Below are 14,405 nucleotides of genomic sequence, written 5' to 3' on the forward strand. Positions count from 1 at the left end.
AAGCGCAGCTTCGGTAGCGTCGGAGTGTATGGTCGGGGCACTAATTTCCTTGCTAACAGCGTAGACGGTTTATCTCCCATCGTATAGAACTTATGTTTGGACCAGCTGACGTGTTTTTCAGCTTGCGTGGTCAGGCTAAGATTCAATGCCAATCGTGCCTCATCGATTTTAAAACTCAAGTCAATCTGGGGGTTCCTATGTTGTTCAGACAGTAATGCCTCTAAATCATCCTCTAACCGCAAAATCGTTTGCTCCCGAGTCCGCTTCAATTTACTCGCTATTTGGATCAATTTTCTCCGTATCGTTGCCTTATGGGCCGCCCAGGTGATCGCAGGGGAAGCATCAGTTGATTTATTAACTTCAAAGTATGCCTGTATCTCTCTCTCAATTTCTACATAGTGGGTAGGGTCGTTCAATAAGCTAGCGTTAAGGCGCCATGGCGAGGGGGTGGCTTTAGTCCACAACCCTCTGGTGGTCAATTTTATCGGAGAGTGGTCTGACCAAGGGGTAGTCAAAATTTTTGCAGAAGTTATATATGGGAGCAGCGGGGTACGAACCAACAGATGATCGATTCTAGAAAAAGATCGATGCGCCTGAGAGTAAAATGTAAAGTCCCTCGTTGAAGGATTACACTCCCTCCATATATCAATCAGATCACATGAATGAAATAAACGTGCAACCTTGCAGCTACTGGCCGGGGGACGTCTCAAGATCGACTTAGTCGGATCCGATTTATCCATAGTCCTATCCAATGGAATATTGCTATCCCCCCCCATTATTATTTGTCCCTGAACCTTAGGTAGTAATATCCAAAGCATATTTCGGAAAAATTCCAGCTGACCCACGTTCGGGGCGTAGTAGGAGATGAAAGAGACCAGCTGATCATGTAAACGACCCACCGCCATCAAGTATCTCCCCTCCCTATCCTTGACTATAGTTATAGGTGTGAAGGGAACTCTTTTAGAAAAACAAATGGCTACTCCCCCTTTCTTTTCTGTACCACACGAGAGGAAATAGTGAGGATACCTTGTATTGAGATAACGAGGCGATGAGGACCTGGCGAAATGAGTCTCCTGTAGCAGGAGAACATCAGCTCTCTGTTTATAATAAAACTGAAAAGCCTTAGTCCTCTTGATAGGGGAGTTAAATCCGTGGACATTATGAGAAATGACCGCATAATCAGTTGAAAATAACCTAGCCATCGTGGTAGGGCAGAGCACTCTTACCTTGGGACGTCATGTGAGTTGAGGACATCTCTGGAATGAAGACTGAGGATCGCAGGGCGTACACCGGAGATGCGAGGCGGACCGGGGACTGGAACGGCGCTCCCAAAAGAAAAGAAGAGAAAGTGAGAGAAAATGAAGCCAGAAGCAAAGAGAACAGCAATGGCCCTAGTGGCCTAGTTTTTAAATGGACATATCTGTAAGAACAGATCAACATCTTACCCAAACGGGGAAAAACCCCCACCGGGAAAAATCCCCGGAACAAAGTGCGCAAGGGTACCGTCCTCCTGAGAGGACAAGTAGTCTTGCAATCGGGTGGCATGAACAACCACTCCGACCCAAAAATCAAACACACCTGTGCCGTCAACTGGGACAGATAAATTGCATGGTAAAACAACATTCCTGCTAAGAGGGAAAAAACAGGTCAACCAAGCAAGCAATTACTCAAACATTCCCAACACTTCCCCCCCCCCTCCCCCGCAGCAGCACCCCAACCCCAGGCAGTCCATCAGAAGAAATAGTACATGGTAATACTGAGTTCCAACCTGTCTGGGTTCTATCCATCGAAACCCCAGGGGGGGGGCCAGATGGCCCAGGGGGGCAGTATAACATGTAAAAGCCTAAAAAATAAAAATAGATAAAACACAAAAACAAAAAGATTTATTTTCTTTATGAACTGCAAAAATGCAAAAACACCCTCCGCACAAAAAGGCGCGACAAGGGAGATCACAGGGGAGGGGAGCTCCAAAAAGACAACCAAGCTCCTTCCGTGGCGGCGAGACTGTCATGTCTCACCACAAGTAGAAAACCACCGAGGCAATCGGGCGCCCGTTCAGGTCTTTCGTTGCGACTGTCTGGTCTGGCGCCTCTTGACATCCTGCCATAGCGGAGAGATGGGACGACCTTCATCCTGTCGAGGCGACGGGGTCGGAGAGCTCCGAGAGATGATTCCTAATTCCAGGAGCAGGTCTTCTCCCGCCTGGAACGTTGTGAATGAATAAGGGCGACCTTTATAGGTGAAAGACAGTCTAAACGGGAAAGACCACCTGTATTTTATCTGCTTGTTAATCAGTTGCTGCAGTAAAGGTTTCAAATTTCTGCGTTTCATGACCGTCGATGGAGCCAGGTCCGTGAACAGCTGTATCTGAGTCCCCCGCAACGACAGATCCGGTCTGTTTCGAGCTGCCAACATCAGTTTTTCCTTAACACGGTAAAAATGCGGCTTGGCTATCGCGTCTCGCGGCAGACCATCCTGCCGAGGTGCCGTCAGGGCCCTGTGGATACGGTCGATCTCCATATGGTGGCCAGTAATGTCAGGTATCAGTTCCTTCATGAGTTCTCCCATGGCCTCCTCCAAATCCGTGCACGTCTCAGGAAGGCCCCGTATGCGAACGTTATACCTGCGAGAGCGGTTCTCCAAATCCTCGATTTTATTATTGGCTTCCTCCAGCCTGGTTTGGAGGTCAGTGATCATGCCAGCGTTCTGATTGACCTTCTTAATCGTGCCATCCACTTTAGTTTCCATCCGATCAAAACGTTCCCCAAAACTGTGAATGTCCCTCTTGAGATCTGTAGTTATGAGGGTACAGGCCTTGGCTAGCTCCTGCTGCAGCATGGTGGAGAAACGGGCCAGCAGCACAGCATCCGGAGAATACTGAGGGATCTGAGCCATCCCAATGTCCTGGCCTCGCTGGCTAGCCTGGCTGAACATGGCCTCTGCTAACTCCGCCATATTCCCCTCCAGGGATGAAGCCGGGGAGTCTATCGCCTCCTGTTGGGCCATATAGGGGCCTGGGGACGGACGCTGCAAATTCGACTCACCCCTCCTGTAGGCCGCCGAATCCCCCGAGGACTGGGACGCGAACGGGTCCCCCACCAACTCCGGGAAGCTGTCCTGACTCGGCGTTCTGGCCATAGGGGTTCTGGAAGTGTCGCCGCCTCGTGCGGCGCTCCGTCCTGACGCCATCTTAGGCTGCGGCCTAGCTTCAGGGGAAGGCCCCGGGCCGCCGGACGATCCGGCGCGCTTAAATTGGCCCCTCTTCGGCTGTCCTCGGGCCCGCCTGTTCATCCCCCTCCAGGGAACACTGCCGCGGGTATTGCGGCTCTCGGTCCCCGTTTTCGGCGCTGTATTTAGCTGTGTCCAGGGCCGGAGCGAGCGGAGCTCAGCTAGAGCGTGTCTGCTCCGGAAGTCCCGCGCATGCGCACTCCCTACATTTTTGTTTTAATTGAATAATATCTGTATGTTCTCCCCAGTCAAAGATCTGATTATCAGGTCACACATCATCATGCATTTAAATGCTGCAGGCAAAATGGCCATCAGTACCATAACAATCAATGGCAAGGTACAGCCAGGCCACCTGCACCATCGAAACGAATGAGGCTGTGCAGCCCAGCCACCTGCTTCATGTGCACATATTTTTGGGCATGTATCTATGGGCTTACATGTACACCAGATTGGGAACATCTTTCTTATTTATCCACTATACAGTGCCCTGAAAAGTATTCATAGCCCTTAACATTTTCCACATTTTGTCATGTTACAACCAAAAATGTATTTTATTGGGATTTTATGTGATAGACCAACACAAAGTGGCACATCATTAGGAAGTGGTAAGAAAATTATAAATGGTTTTCATTTTTTTTTTTTACAAATAAATATCTGAAAAGTGTGGCGTGCATTTGTATTCAGCCCCCTTTTCTGATACCCCTAACTAGAATCTAGTGGAACCAATTGCATTCAGAAGTCACCTAATTAGTAAATAGAGTCTGTGTATAATTTAATCTCAGTATAAATACAGCTGTTCTGTGAAGCCCTCAGAGATTTGTTATAGAACCTTAGTGAGCAAACAGCACAATGAAGGCCAAAAAACACACCAGACAGGTCAGGGATGAAGTTGGGGAGATACAAGAAAAAACAATCACTTCCAGTGTTAAAAAGGTCTTTCGTGGTTTAACCTCTCTAGCAGTAATCCCAAGTGTGGCTCGGGGGGGAATTTTCATTACCAAAAGCGGTAACACCCAAGCCACACTCAGGATTGCATCGCAGGATCTAGGAAAAGTTGTTTACCTTGTCCCCAGGATCCTGGGATGTCCTCCCGCTGTGTCCGCGGGCTGTGTACTCGATCCATCACAGTCATGGGCTCCGTTCCCTGCGAGCATCGCAACGTACGGGGACGGAGTCTGGCGCCAAATTAAAAAAGTGAAAAACACATAACACATACAGTACACTGTAATCTTACAGATTACATTACTGTATCAAATTATTTCACCTCCCTTTTGTTTCTAATGCTTTGTCCAGTGCCCTGCATGCAGTTTTATATTATATATACTGTTCTTTCTGCCTGGAAAATTAGATTGTTCATAGCAATCAAAAAAGTGTCCCTCTACATCAAATGCGGTTTTAGACCATCTAGAAAACGGCGATAATAAATTAGAATCACTTACAGAATTGAGCGATAGTGATGTGTAGGGAAATTCGGCATCAAACACTGAAAGTAATGACAGCTACAAGTTCGAATCTGCCCCTGTGTGAACCGGTGTTCTGCCGAGCTGGTTCCTCCTATCGATATCGCAGGCGCAATCCGAGCCGACGGAAAACTCTGAGCGGGAACAGCTGTTCGCCAGCTACCGACACGCTCGCTCCTGATGCCTGATTATACACTGTATAGTACACACCGCTCTACACAGCAAGGGGCGGATGTGATATTGTGCAGTGCTTTTTTGATTGGTTATCCGCACCTCTCTTTACAGCAAGGGGCGGATGTGATATTGAGCAGTCCTTTTTTGGGGGATGGTTTTCTCAATAAACTAGACGTCTCACATCCGCCCATTGCTGTATAGAGCAGCGTGGATCACCAATCAAAAAAGCACTGCACAATATCACATCCGCCCCTTGCTGTGTAGAGCGCCGTGTACTGTATAAGCAGGCATCGGGATCGAGCTTGTCTAAGCTGACAACTGTTGAGGCTTGGAGATTTCCGTGGCCTCCTACAGCGCATGCCCCGCTCCTGGACGCCCATGTGCATTCGAGGCAGGAACCTATCCGATGGAGGAACCAGCTCGACAAGACACCGGCACTCAGTGTTTTCACATGAAAAGATATAATCAAATATTTACAAAATTGTGAGGGGTGTACTCACTCCTGTGAGATACTGTGTGTGTGTGTGTGTGTGTGTGTGTGTGTGTGTGTGTGTGTATATATATATATATATATATATATATATATATATATATATATATATATATATATATATATATATATATATATAGAGATAGAGATAGAGATATATATTTCTTTGCACTTCAATGCAGCCAGAATGCAAGCAGCAATTGAAAACCACCTACGTATCTCCATAGTTTTATGATAAATGTGGCCAATAGAGGCTGTGCTACCGTATCTAAACCTCAAGTTGTGTTCTGCCGATTTCTCTGTGTAATGACCTTTTGTATAATTGCTAACAAAGTCACTTATATCACTGTGAGAACTCTCACACAAAACATGCTCTCTACTGCTTCCAGCCAACACTGTTAAAAGGTATTGACAGAATATGACTGACAGGTGCTTTTGTTGTGCAGCTCCTTGTTCTACCGGACTCTTGATTCTTTCTTGTCTTTGCCTTTGCAGGATTCAAGTCATGTAGCAGAAATGAGCTAAACCTCAAGCTAAATGCAGTAAAGATTTTTAACGGGCAGAAGGTAAGATTGCATCATACACAGCAGGAATCTGACAGTTTGTTCTTTATAGCTGTACATAGTGCAAGTGTAACAACCTTCGGTAATAAAATGCTGTAATAAAATGGAATAAGCAAACTGGAAAATTTAAAATCCTCAAACATTTTCATACTTATTCACAGATGTTGTTTAATTGACCGTTCATTTATGCATTGCAGTGGCAGCAAGCTGAAGACAGATCATATTTTTTTGGCAATAGAATAAAACTCGTCCTGAGGGAATTTAAAATATTCACTTGCTACATGGGAAAAATAAACCTTTAAAATTGTTCTGGGTCTTTCCCTGAAGTTGCTGCATTTAGATATGCCTATAGCAGCTCAAAAGAGGATCTCCAGCATGGTATAAAGCAGAGATCCACATTGTCTTTAGCTCATTATCACCCTTCATGATTGTTAATTGTCTACCAATTTTTTTTTTATAAGAAACACATTTAATAAATACTACTTTAAATAAGAGTAGTACATAATAATATAGATTAACAACAGTGGCGGCTGGTGCTCAATATTTTTTTGGGGGGAGGGGCACGTATGGATTAGGGGAGCAGTGCCCCATGCCACTAATGGGTGAGCCGCCACTGATTAACACTACAGTAATATCTTTGTGAATGCTGTCAACACTGCCTCTTGGAATCAGCAGCTGCCATTATGATTTTTCTAGCAAACAGTTTTATGGCCCCACTTTTATCACTCTGGGTGGCACTACAACAGATTTTGAGTTGGGAGAGTACACTCAGCACAGGAAGTGAACATGTACATATGACTATCCCAGAAGGGGGTCATAGACATGACACAGAACAGATTGGTAACAACGCCAACACACAGCCGATATGGAAAAACCAAGGCTACTTTCACTGGCGGCTGACCATCTAACCCTGGAAGACACTAGGGTTGATTTACTAAAGGCAAAAAGGCAGTTGCTCCAGAGCTTAGTAAATGAGCAGAAGCTCTGCTAACTTTCATAATCCAATCATGTGCAAGCAAAAATGCATTTTTTTTCCCTTGCACATGATTGGATACTCTTTGCAAAGCGACGCCTTACCTAATTTACTAAGCTTTGGAGCAACTGCACTTGCAGAGGGCAACAGTCTATGTGCCTTTAGTAAATCAACCCCCCTGTCTAACTGTTGTCTACCTTACATTCAGGACTATGGGTTGGCATTGAGCTCTATAGAGACCTCAAAAGATTATTTGACCTTAATCGACCTTCCATCATTTATTGATAGCTGATCGACCCCCAGACATTTAACTGCCTTTTGACCCCTACCATTTTTTTGACTTCTAAGATAGCACCACAACCCCTGGGAGTTAATATTAGCCACTTTGGAGAACCCTGATTTGAGTGATAAGAGCCAAGCAGAAGCTGATGTGAATTTCTCCTTGTGTTCCGGAAGTGACCATATTCTGTGATGTACAGTAATACAATGTCCGTGATGTAATACAATATAATATTGCAGACAACCTATTAAAACTGCTGGCCCTGGTCTAAATTTTTATTATAGTGACATTGCAGCACATGTTTTATGACCACTTGTTTTTACTGTTCAAGTTTACCTAAGGCCAAAACCTTTGTTTTAATTTTGGGTAGAGTATAGAATGGTTAAACAACTGTTTAGTTTTTCCATCTGTGTCCTGTTCGGGAGATTTACCTTTACTTCATGTCATAGAGACACCAGATGAACAGTGGAAATCTCTCCTAATGGAGCAGAAATCCACTTCAAGACAGTTGTCCTCGTGACCAATACCTCACTAGGAGATTGATTTGTCATCTGCTATTTTAACAACAGTTGTAGAATTTTGGAATACCCATTAGTTTCTATTCAGTGACAATGGTCCCAAGAGTAAATAGAGAGGATGAACCTCGCAACTGGGGTACAAATATCAATACAAACTTATCAAGGTGCTATCACTTTGACAATCAATCCAATGCTGATTTTTTTTGGGGGGTGGGGGGGGGGGGGGTTTAATACAGCCAAAATTAAAAACAGAAAATCATCACAAGGGACAAAACTTACAGTCAATAGGATGTGTCCTTCATGCTGATGCCTCTTCTTTTAGTTCAAATCCTCTTTCGTCCTTGTCCCCTCACTTGCAGAGTAGCCTTGTGTGTCAAGCCAGGGACCGAGCAGCCCAGTGGGGTGAAGCTTGATAACTATCTGGAGTGCCAAGCTAGGGACCCAGCAGAGAAGCGTGGGTGACGCTTAAGGAAGGTACTACAGTGAAGATTGGAAGAGCTAAAGGGATTCAGTGGCAATGAATAATCTAGTCTCGATAGAGAGACTGGGAGCTCAGTGGGTTGAAGAACTACAAGAAGTCATTGTAGTGGAAGTGACGGAGCTGTTACACTTTGTGTTAGAAACTGTTAAAGACTGTTGCCATAGGAAACAGCATTCCTACACATGCAGATGTGGCGTCTTGCTGGATGCCTTTCCCTGCATGGCTGTCCTCCTGTAGAAGTCTCGGAATCTGCCAATTAACATTGCAACTGCTTAATGGTGTCCTGGCCCTAACCCTCTCTCCCAAAGTTCTGTTTAAGAGGAATAAAATCTCTTTGCATTCAAGAAGTGTCTGGCGCCCATGAATCTAGCTTGAATTACACCCACTATGCCTCACCACCCATTCTGTATGGAAGAATGCCAGCAGTTTTTGGCTCTAAAGGTTCTAATTAGAGGCCTGGGACCTTGCTACATGTCTATTGATGTACACAGTGCAGGGAGACACAACTCTAGTCCCTGCATGCAAGGGTGGCTCCATAGGACACTGCAAGAAAAAGGAACCACCCTGAAACAGGAAACCTGGGACAGTGGTCATGACATCAGTGTAAACTGGGCAAGGAAAGAAAGATAAAGAAGCTGTATACTCAGGGAGTGATTAAATCAGCTGTTGAATGTGCTTGACATTGAGGTTTTATTATCACTTTAGGTACTTTACATTTTTTAAAGTCTCTTCTTCAACCTTTTTTGGTGGTGCGATGGCAGAACTGTATTAGGCTGGTCTATATTTCAAAGACCATTACATCTGGGTGACCTAAATGTAGCAGATTTTAATTTGTGTTACATAACCTCACAACTTTCACATATACCATACTGGAGATTCTCACACCTCTCTGCATTACCAGATGCAAAGCACTTCCTGGACCCTTTATAATTAATTTCCAGGGAGTACTGTGACACAACCCCTAATCCTACAACAAATAGGCTATATTTGCAGGCTTTAAACATTTGTTTAAACTCTTCATACCAACACTCTTCTTTGCCCTCAAATCTGAATTTTGACTGTAATGTATAGATTAGGAATTACTCGCCTAGGCTGTATCTGTGAGTATACAGTAGTAACATCACATAAATCACTAAAAAAGTTCCAACTCCCCAATCATATGCTTTATATCTAGCTTATATCCATCGTTGGCACGCTGCCCATACCCAATTCCCTGAATCGCTTGAGGATTTACATGATTGCCTAGTCTTGAACACGCTAGCTGACCTGCCTTTAACTAAACTGATTTGTAGAATTTACTAGGAGTTGCTTGATGGACAAGTGCAAAATGTCAAAAGAGAACCTGGAAGACTGATGTAGAGTCCTTGGGTGAAGATGAATGGAAATAGGCTGATTGTCTCATAAATTGGAGCTGGAGATCTCCAATACATGGGGTCCCCAGGTATAGGGACTGTAGGTTTGTTCTTAAGTCGAATTTGTTTGTAAGTCGGAACAGCGGCGCAGGAAAGAGCGGTGATCTGCAGGCTTCATTAGGCCAGGCCGCGACGGGGCGGTTTTAGCGGGCCGGCAGGCCATCAGACCAGGCCTGTGGGTGGGCAGGCAGGATGATAAGGGGGGCCCCCTTAACTCGCAGCCAGGCCAGGAACAGCTCACTCCAGCAAGGCACAGGCCAGGAAGATGGCGGCAGCCTCCTTTTTCCGGGATCGATGTTTCCCTGAACGGTCACGGGCGGAATCTCTGCAATACAGGCACAAGACACAGCATGGTATAGAGAGGAACAGGCAGGCAGGTAATTGGGTTGTTGTTCAGCATTTATATGCACGGATGGCTAAGGATGGTGTGCAGGATTCTTGGAGCTCCTTACTAACACCCCGTTCGTACGTAGGAGTTGTTCGCAACTCGGATGTTCGTAACTCGGGACCCCTTGTAAGCTGGCTCAGTTTTATATATTGCATTGAGCCTACTTGACCACAATTCACTTGTCTAAGTATGGGCCACAATAAATCCAAGACCTGGCAACATGCTCTCCCTCACCAGTCTCGGTTGAGTCATATTTACGATACTGTTCTGTTCAGATACCATACCTAAGGAAAGAGGTGGCCCAGCCAAATGTAACAAAATTTGGGGTAGATGGCTCTCCTCTCCTTTTCCTTGTAACCCCTAGGATTAGCCTCATCTTCGGTATTAATGGAATCCTTATTTAATTTACACCGTCATTCCATTTTTAGATTTTGCACTGGAGCTCTCCTTGCCCTTTTATCTTCTTAGTAAAAAGACCCCAAATGGGAAACGCTTATTGTTTTTTAACTAGAGCTCAAACTGTTATTATTTGAACATTGAATTTGCTTTTTATATTCTGTCATGGTTAGTGAGCAATTATTTTTTTTCTGCTCATAGTATCATGGCTCATGCTTGCACCCTCTACTTATGCCGTGCAAAGATACATAAGAAACTTGGACAGCCGCACTCCAAAAATGTTCTTTTAATTAAAATCGATCACAAAATGAACATGCCACAGCAAAAAGATTGGAACAAAAGCTAACGTTTCGCACTGTAGCTTCAGTGCTTAGTCATAGCTAGTACTCTACTTATGCCATGTTGACCAATCATTTGAGTTCCATAACCTGTAGTTATACCCTGTCATTCATCCATAATATGTGTAATTAATAATGTAACTTCTAGTTGCCAAGCTGGACTTCATTACAATAAAGTTTCCTCCACAGGGAAGGGAAAATTTGTGCTCCCTAGGACATTAATGAAAGCAACATTGAGCCAGAAGGTGTCAGATTGACAGGAAGACCTAATAGTTGTTTGTTTACCACGCATAGGAAATGCTGCCTTGAGGAATACTGCTGCTTAATAAATATGTCCTTATATACCCTAATGGCCAACATGTTCCTGTTCTAGCTATCCACTCTTATTCCATCTGTAATATCTTTTGCCGCAATAATCACATTGTTGACTTGGCAGTTACTTTCAATAACCCATTCGACAGTTCAGAGTTTGTTGAAGATGAGAATGGAGGAAGCAAACAGCAATTTTAGCCTGCCTCTGATAAATAGGGGTTTAGAAGATATGCAGATCCCCAACCATATTGTTATATACTGTAAGCCTTAGATTTTGATCAAAGCTGAACATTGCTTGAAGACATTTACAAACACAATTTATCTTTCCTGGAAGAGGGAAACCGAGAATTGTTTCTCTTAAGTCTACAAAAAGTGGGTGTAGAGGCAGAATGACTGCATTCGCATTGCTTAATGTTCAACAGCGTTTGTTTTGTGCACAGATGGCCAATCTATTTCTTGTTTACTTGTGCTAGTTATGGATTTCTGTTTTACATTTGTCATGTTTAGTATGGCTTCTACAGACTAAAGCATAGAACATTCCTCTTTAAGCACTACATAAATGATCTCTTGACTTACAGCACACCATGCCGCAGCTCCTGCACTGTTAGATATCAATGGGAACAAAACATATTGCAGTTATAGATTATGTTAAGGAAATATTTTTTGCCAAGTTATGAAAATTGCACTGGCTATAAAGCATTGGCTATCGTGTTAAATGCTTCTGCTTCACAAACAATTTAGCTGTAGATGATGAAAAAAATATTTGTGTTGGAATAATACACTCTCTGGCCACTTTATTATGTACACGTGTTTAATCTCTTTGTAACACAAATTGCTAATCAGCCAACCACATTGCAGCAACTCAATGCATTTAGGCATCTAGACATGGTGAAGATGACTTGCTCAAGTTCAAATCGAGCATCAGAATGGGAAAGAAAGGGGATTTAAGGGACTTTGAATGTGGCATGGTTGTTGGTGCCAGGTGGGGCGGTCTGAGCATTTCAAAACCAACTGGGATTTTCACACACACCATCTCTAGGGTTTACAGAGAATTGTCCAAAAAAAAGAAAATATCCAGTGAGCGGTAGTTGTGTCTTGTTAATGTCAGAGATCAGAGGAGAATGGGCAGACTGGTTCAAGATGATAAAAAGGCAACAGTAACTCAAATAACCACTCATCACAATCAAGGTATGCAGCATACCATCTCTGAACGCACAATTCATCGACCATTGAAGCAGATGGGCTACGGCAGCAGAATACCACACCTGGGTGCCATACATGTCAACTAAGAACAGGAAACTGAGGCTACAATTTGCACAGGCTCACCAAAATTGGAAAAAAGAAGATTGGAAAAACATTGCCTGGTCTGTTAAGTCTTGATTTCAGCTGCGACACTGAGATTGTAGAGTTAGAAGTTGGCATAAACAACATGAAAGCATGAATCCATCCTGCCTTGTATCAATGGGTCAGTCTGGCGGTGGTGGTGTAATGGTGTGGGGGATATTTTCTTGGCAAACTTTGGGTCCCTTAGTACCAATTGAGCATCATTTAAATGCCACGGCCTACCTGAGTATTGTTGCTGACCATGTCCATCTCTTTATGAATACAGTGTTCCCATCTTCTGATGGCTCCTTCTAGCAGGATAATGCACCATGTCACAAAGCTCCAATCATCTCACCTCTGACTTCTTGAACATGACAATGAGGCCACTGTACTCCAATGGCCTCCACAGTCACCAGATCTCAATCCAGTGTCACTGAATTGGTCACGTGACATGGTCACTTTTGTTTCCACTACCGTGTTGAATCTATCCCACGAAGAATTAAGGCAGTTCTAACGGCAAAAGGGGGTCCAACCCGGTACAAGCAAGGTGTACCTAATAAAGTGGCCAGTGAGTGTATATTATTTGTATGTTATACTCTGTGCACTTTGCTTACCTGTACATAAACATATTTTTGTCTGTAACCTTTTACCAGCCAGAGGTACTTTTATCTCTTTGCATGGCTGTAGCCAGGATGATTTCAGTGTTCTGAGCTTGATTCTGACACCCCTCTGTGCATTCTTACAGTCCCCAGCGTGCCCTCCCATTATGACTAACATATTTTCTTTGTATAAAGCCAATTAAAATGAGCATAATTGTATTCTATAGTAAGTACTGAAAATATCTGGCAGTTATGGCTACTTTCCTCAGGAAATCCAAAGTCTGTTTGCAGATAGGATGAGTTTAGAGCGCAAAGAAAATAACTGTATGTGCTTCAAAACAAAGTAGTGCCCTATCTGTGCCATGCTGCCTTCAAAATAGAGGCTACATGTGTTCCCGAAGAGGCTGTGAAGCTGCAGTTAGGAAGAGGGGTCTGGTACAAAGCTTTATCTCTCCAAGTAAAATATCCAGGAAAAAGTGCACCATTACAAAATAGGTACCACTTACACTGATGCCAGTGGTAAGATGACAGGTGGGATGGTACTGGAAGAGCCCGGAGGATTCTCCTACGTGTAATCAGCTAAATTCAAGCAAATTTATTTCTGAAGGAGATTGAAGGAAACGCATTGACCTGCGTATGCTGACTTTCATTTCTTTATATATGGCCAGTTACTTAAACAAGCTTATTTATTTGACTGATATGATCTCTGGGCACCCATCATCCCCCATCAACCCTTTCACTTGTCCAACTAATAGGGTGGATTAAAATCAATGATTTGTTTTAAATAATAAAATCATATTTTTTTATTTAAATTTGATTTATTTTTAATCAAATGTATTTTAATAAAATGCTTTTAGAGTGAAAATCTTTCTAAAAGATAGTTTTCTATTTAAGGTACATTCATAATTTAGTTTATTCAGCATGAAATGGAGCTTAGTTATGTAGCATGAGGCTGTATATTCTGCAATATTTACATTTTTGGTAAACTCATTCAATGAATGAGATAACATGCTCTGCATTGATGCATTCCCACAATTTCACAGTAACCATGAGATAAAGCAGAGTTCAGGAATATTCTTTTATCCCATTGTTTTGCAAATCTATGTACACTACAAACTGTATTAATGAATCGGTTTTGATATTTCTGTTTTACTAACCTGACAGCTTAGTATTCTAAATAGGAAACCTTCATTTTGTTTACAAATATTAAAGACTCTAACTACCAGCAAGAATGAGTGCTTACATTTAAAGAGCACCTGTTATTTCGGATGCATCATGGCAGTGCCTGTTAGTGGGCATCCCTCATTTTGTTGTGTCACTGCTACATCACCAGCCGTGCCATTAGGACTGTTGGTGAGTCAACAGCAGGTCAGAGGAGGAGCCACTTTGGGACAGAGATGACAGTTGCTCTTTAAAAATGATCATTTGAGGACGGCGCATGCGCGAGCGGCGGTGATGGACGCCTGATCC

At 43.5% G+C, this 14,405-nt stretch overlaps 1 protein-coding gene across 3 annotated transcripts in view; it reads left to right on the plus strand.

The window, feature by feature from the left end:
• The window catches only part of APBB2 (amyloid beta precursor protein binding family B member 2), a 478,208-nt gene that overhangs the window by 97,221 nt on the left and 366,582 nt on the right, over positions 1–14,405 (plus strand). For all 3 annotated transcript variants that reach the window (XM_040335050.1, XM_040335048.1, XM_040335053.1), the window contains exon 2: positions 5,848–5,918. The gene's annotated coding sequence lies outside the window, so the exon portion shown is untranslated. The remainder of the gene's footprint in view (positions 1–5,847; positions 5,919–14,405) is intronic.

This window comes from Rana temporaria, chromosome 1 (genome assembly GCF_905171775.1).
Source record: "Rana temporaria chromosome 1, aRanTem1.1, whole genome shotgun sequence".
NCBI lineage: Eukaryota > Metazoa > Chordata > Amphibia > Anura > Ranidae > Rana > Rana temporaria.